Consider the following 6558-nt stretch of genomic DNA (forward strand, 5'->3'; position numbering starts at 1 on the left):
CAATGGCTCTTCGTACACAGAGGGCCACTTCCTACATCGACGATTAAGGACTCCTCTGGTAAAAGTCATGCTCTTACCCAAGATATTGCAACAGCTTTCCACTCATATTATTCAAAACTATATAATCTTTGTAATCCCCAAACTCCTGAAGAGTCTACCTCTTTCTGATATGTAGTGGCCCAATACCTCCAGGAGTCCGATTTCCCTAAGTTATCTTCAGCAGACCAGTCTTGGCTTGATACCCCATTTACCCTAACAGAATTAAAAGAAGCCCTTAAACTTGCCCCCTCTGGTAAAAGCCCAGGCCCTGATGGCTTCACAGTTTTCTACTACAAAACCTTCGATGAAATGTGGCTCCCCAAAATGCTCCTGGCCTTTAATGAGATTTCTGCAGATAAATGTTTTTCAGCCCAGTCTCTAGAAGCACATATTGCAGTTATTCATAAAGAGGGCAAAGATCCTGCTCAGTGCCCCAGTTACCGCCCAATCTCATTCCTTTATGTAGACGTGAAGTTATTTGCCAAACTGATTGCCAACAGACTAAAAACACTACTTCCAACGCTCATTCATTCTGATCAGGTGGGGTTCGTACCAGGCCAAGAGGCTCGTGATAACACCACCAAGATCATCGATCTCATGCATTTGGCTTCCAGCAACTCTATCCCATTAGTAATACTTTCCACCGACGCTGTGAAAGCCTTTGATAGGGTTAATTGGCTTTTTATGCAAGGATTACTGACACACCTGGAACTGGGCCCCACTTGTTTTCAGAGGATAATGGCATTGTATCATTACCCCACTGCCCGCATTAAAATCAATGGTTCTCTGTTGGCACCAGTACTAATTAACAATGGCACACGTTAGGGATGCCCTCTTTCCCCCCTTATCTTCATACTTTGTATGGAGGCTTTAGCACGCACTATACGATGCAACCCCGACATCTCAGGTAATATTGTTGGTGATAAAGAATATAAATTGGTGTTATTTGCCGATGACTTATTGGCGATATTGTCGAATTCGGTCATTTCGATTCCCAACCTCATGGCTGAATTCAATAGATTTGGCCTACTGTCAAATTTTAAGGTGAATTACTCAAAATCAGTAGCTGTTAATCTGTTGAAACCTCCCCATTCTGTTTCCATGCTGAAACAGTCCTTTGATTTTAATTGGCATCCGTCTAGTTTCAAATATCTGTGGGTGGTTCTAAATACCAATCTATCCCATCTCTTTATAGATAACTTTTCTCCTCTTCTCCAAAATCTTAGATTAGAACTTGGGACATGGCGGCGTAAACATTTTTCGTGGTTTGGAAGAATCAGTATAGTAAAAATTTATATTCTCCCGAGGGTGCTCTACTTGTTACCGGCTCTTCCCATTTATATCCCCAAACAGTGATTTTCTGACCTTCATAGACTGGTGAGAGATTTTATATGGGGAGGACGGAGGCCTCGATTTAAACATGACATTCTGTTTCGACAAAAGTGTTTAGGAGGCCTTCGACTCCCACACTTCCCTACATACTATGACGCCACTATGCTAAGCAGAATACTTGACCTGTTTAGATTTGAGGACGACAAGCAGTGGGTCATCATAGAAAATAATTATCTTCCAATATCTTTATCAGCACATCCTTGGTTATCCAAAGTTTCCAATATATCTCATCCCACTATTGGCCCTACATTGACACAGTGGAATAAGATACGGAGACTACCTTGGATCTCTTCCTTGTTCTCACCTCTGACCCCACTGTTTGAAAACCCTGATTTCCCTCCAGGTTTGTTAGCAGCTGGTTTTGGAGTGTGGTTACGATTGAGGGTGACGCGTGTTGGCCAGCTGGTGGGAAATGCGGGTGTGTTGCCCTTTTGTGAATTACAGACGGCATGGTCCTTGCCAAGCTCTGAGGTTTGGCGTTACCTACAATTAAAACATTTTGCCTAGTGCAGAGATCTACGAGTGGCTGCAGATCTTTAACCACTTTTGAGAACATGTGTCTGGCGTCTTCTCGCCCAATGCACTTTCTCTCCAAGGGCTACAAACTCCTGATTGAGAACTCTTTCTCAACCCTACCCAAATTCACAGGAGATTGGGAACGTGAATTGCAACTACAACTAACTCAGAAAGACTGGCAGAAGATTTTTATTACTACCTTCTCATGTTCCGTTAGCTACTCAGTAATAGAAATCCAGTTCAAGGTCTTGTCCCGTTGGTATCGATGTCCCTTGACTTTGGCGAAAATGTTCCCCAACATGTCTAATAGCTGTTGGAGATGTACTCAAGAGATAGGTTCTCCACTACATATATGGTGGGACTGCTCAATTTTAAGGCTCTTTTGGAAGAAAGTTTTCTCTTTATGTAATATACTTTTGGGAGGAGACACACCAACTGACCCCTCCTTTTAGTTATTAAACCTAGTCCCTGGCCCTATAGCGACTTATAAAAAGTCCCTACTTAAGCATCTTAATAGTGCCGCCAAGGCGGTGATCCCTGTACACTGGAGGTCTGTTTCTTCACCCACCATACATGAATGGTTTGACAGATTAGATCTCTATATGACCATGGATGATCTTATATTGGGAGTGGAAAGAAATGAAGAATTCAGGGCTGTTTGGGGTCCATGGCTTGATTTTAAGTCCTCTGCAACCTTTGCCACGATATGCAACTAATTGTAATTGTAAGACACAATGCTATATACTGATAGTATCTATACTATATGAGGTTATTTTTGATATAACCCTATTCCCCCCCTACTCTTCCCTCCCCTTTCTTCCCTTCCTTTGTGTTGTCTAAATGTTGTATGTTTAGATTTTTGGTTTCTGCTGAGATATTTTTCTATTGTATTGATATTCATATATTTCTGTATGTACAGTATATGAGGTTATCTCAATAGTATGATTTCTGATGATTTATACTATGTCTCCTTTTTTCTCTACGATTGTGTTGTACTAAATCTAATAAACATATATTGGAAAAAATAAAGAAAACCTACAATAACAGTATCACTACACACTCCACAAACATACCCCAGGCACAAACAAATAAACACTGACAAGACAGAAATAATAAATAGACTAGTGCAGAGGTTCCCAAATGCGGTCCTTAAGGCTCCCCAACAGTTCAGGTTTTTGAGATATCCATGGTTGAGCACAGAGGGGGTCATTCAGACCCGGTCGTTAGCGCCGATGCGCTCGGACCGGGTCGATGGCCCCCCACAGAGCATGCGCACGCCGGCGCCGGTGTGCGCATGCGTGAGACCCGCTACGACTGACAGCACCGGTCGTAGCGGGTCTCGTTCCAAAGGGGGCGAGCTGTCGATGTTGATTGACAGCTCGCCCCCTTTGGAAGGCGGGCCGGGGGGGTGGCAGCCCAAACGGGGGCGTTCCCATGGGAACGCCTACCGTTTGGGGGAGGCCTCACTGACATCACTAGAGATGTCAGTGGAGAGCTTCCGGCTCTGACAGAGCCAGAAGCTCTCCGGGGCTTACGACAACTGAGACCCTACCCTAGGGTCTCGTCGTAAGACCCGATGGTCGCGATGGTCAATGACCATCGCGACCATCACCCTAGCGGTCGTTAGAGCTGTGGGTGTAAACCCACAGCCTAACGACCGAAACAGAGGCGGGCGGTCAGGACGCAAGCGGCCGCCCAGTTTCTGAGCGACCACTTGCATCCTCCGACCACCTCTGAATGAGGCCCAGAGGACTTAGGGCCTGATTCAGAGCCGCTCGTAAGCGGCCGCTCATTCGCTCTGAGCGATGTTCGCACAACTGCACATGCGCAAAACAGTCATTGCGGTCGGAAATCGTGCGCTTGTAAAACAGCGAGGGACTGCTAATTTGATTGATAGAATGTACCGTTTGTGGGTGGTAACAGGGGAAGGTGCCTGAAAACGGGGGAGTGGAGATCCGAACACAGGCGTGCCTAACGGTCAAAAGGGCGTTTAATGGGAGTGCATAATTAGTAAAGGAGCGTCATCGACCACGTCACTTGGTTGTCTTTTAGCCTAAACTGCTCGCAGTGATAGCGGTAAGAAAATCCTACCACAACCACTGCGAGCAGTTCAGATGCCTTTCGATGTTCCTGATTAATCTAATAAATACCGAAGATGACGTGTGATGCGAATGGCAAAGGGGCGTCTTTACAAAATAGCGAGTGCATTTTTCGAACGCTCGCTCAGACATAGAGGCGTCAACACACCGCAAAGAGCGAGCGCTCAATTTAAATATCCGGCCCCTTTTTTAGAACGAGCGTATGCAAATAGCGTCCGGCTCTTAATTAGTACCTCAGTCAATTTGATTTAACCACCTGTGCTCAACCATAAATATCTATAAAACCTGAGCTTTTGGGGAGCCTTGAGGACGGCATTTGGAAACCTCTGGACTAGTGACAAATAAATAGGACAAACTTTTGACATAAACAGGACAACAGATAAAAAGATAAGACACAATTTAAAATATACAACTAGAAAATATACTATGGATATTGCTGTCAAACTTCTATTGACGCTCAAATATGATGGTTAGTAAATATTGTTTTTTTGAGTCTGCAAACTGCCGACGATATCCAGTGATTTGCAATAGACATCAAAACCAATTCCTAGTAAATTTACCCCTAGATGTTGCCTGTGCATAAAGGTTGGTTCTTCACAGAAACACATTGCATTAACTTGTGTGTGTATTGTCCCTTTGAAGTTAGTATATACAGCTTATTACCATCTAGCCTGGAATTATTTTCATTAATGTCTGAGAAGATAGAATGGATGTCAGTATATATAATACACGTACCATGGTCAAAGCTAGGAACATCATACTAACTAAATGTCACTAATTCCCATACACTGGCTCAATTTGAAGATTGGTCACTAGAGGTATTGAAGACTGTGATAAGGTCTCGGTTAGCAGACAGAACTGCTGCCAATGGAGGCATCTGGGAAACTGCCTCCCTGACCCCTCTTGTTTTCAAAGATGAGGACTGACACTGAAAGACAGATGATGTTTACTTTGGTGCTCCTCAAAGCAAAGTCAATGCAGCATAGTTATTACATATGGGACTAATATGGCTGATTAATATGGGACTTGTGACTGTTTACTGGATATTACTGGTGTATATTACATTTTTCTCATAAGGCTTCAGTAGAAGAAATACTAATTATCGTGATAATCTAAAACAACTGCTGAACCAATATGGATGTGTACCCGTTCATTAATTACCACAATAGCCATGTATTATTTATAATAATGTTTATTGGCTTAGATTGGCTACATGAAAGCCCAACCCCTTCTATTTCAAACTTGGCTACCAATAGATGGACAAGACTTGAATATTTCAGTGGTGCTTTTAGCTGTCTAATGGTCTCATAGGCAATAATTGGTCCTAGTCCCATCCATTCCACCATATCTGTGTGTACCTCATTTTGAACAATGACAGAACAGCTGTATTGGCACCTAACCTGAAAATTGGAAAAATGCAGCCACACCATGAGTAAGACCTAGTCACCACCATTAACTGTTTACACATTTCCCCCACATACTAGACCCCAAAATGGTCACATACATTATAACAGAAGTGACCAAAATTAAATCAGAACAATAATCCCACATAATCTACCAGTGATCCCAGAGCCCACTACTGCAATGAGAACATAAAACCCCTTTTTCTAGTTGCAGGTGTAAAATGGTCAGTGACTATGCATAACTCATGCTATTGTGGCTTGTGTACAATGCAGAGTCCATTGCCAAGAAGATAGCAAATTAGGCCCTTTTTTATAGTTAATATAAAATACATTACCCCCTGCCTAGTGTACATTTAAAAGTTATCTTCATTGTCACTAAAGTATACTACAGAGCACATTACTATGTGGCTAAACATACTCTTAGATCTATTTACTAAGCCTTGGATGGAGATAAAGTCGACGGAGAAAATGTACCAGCTAACCAGCTCCTAACCGTCATTTTTCAAACACAGCCTGTGACATGGCAGTTAGGAGCTGATAGGTTGTTACCTTAACTCCGTTCACTTTATCTCCATCCAAGGCTTAGTAAATAGGCCCCATACTTTGTAATTTATTGCCTGGTAATCTAGTTTACACCTGAGCCCATTCCGAGTTGGCACATTGTACAATAATGCCTTGGTGGTACAGAAAATAAAGCCAAAGGAAGGTGCCAGGGTGTTCGTCACCCCCTCTGTTGTATAGTTGTAAGCAATATGTGATCAATAGTATGATCAATCGTGCCAGGGCTAGTGATGTATTGGAAGGACACAATTATAGCAGATAAGCAAACTTATTCATAAGCAATTGCTATAACAAAATATAGAGGATTTCAAAGAGTTAACTCCTCAGCACTGTGACTGAACTCAGTGGAGAGCTCCCGTGCAGCAGCCCGTAGAAGGGGAGAGTTTAGAATCTCCTGCCCTGGGTGCAGACTGCAGAGAGAACAGAAGCTTCCGTGCCCCTATGCTACAGCAGAAAGAGGGGATACTACTAGTTTCCGGCAACAGCAGCCCATTGTAATACATTATTTATTCATATGGGAGGAACCTTACTTCAGTTACCATGGTGAC

This window comes from Taudactylus pleione, unplaced genomic scaffold (genome assembly GCF_031769625.1).
Source record: "Taudactylus pleione unplaced genomic scaffold, aTauple2 ptg000250l, whole genome shotgun sequence".
Taxonomy (NCBI): Eukaryota; Metazoa; Chordata; class Amphibia; order Anura; family Myobatrachidae; genus Taudactylus; species Taudactylus pleione.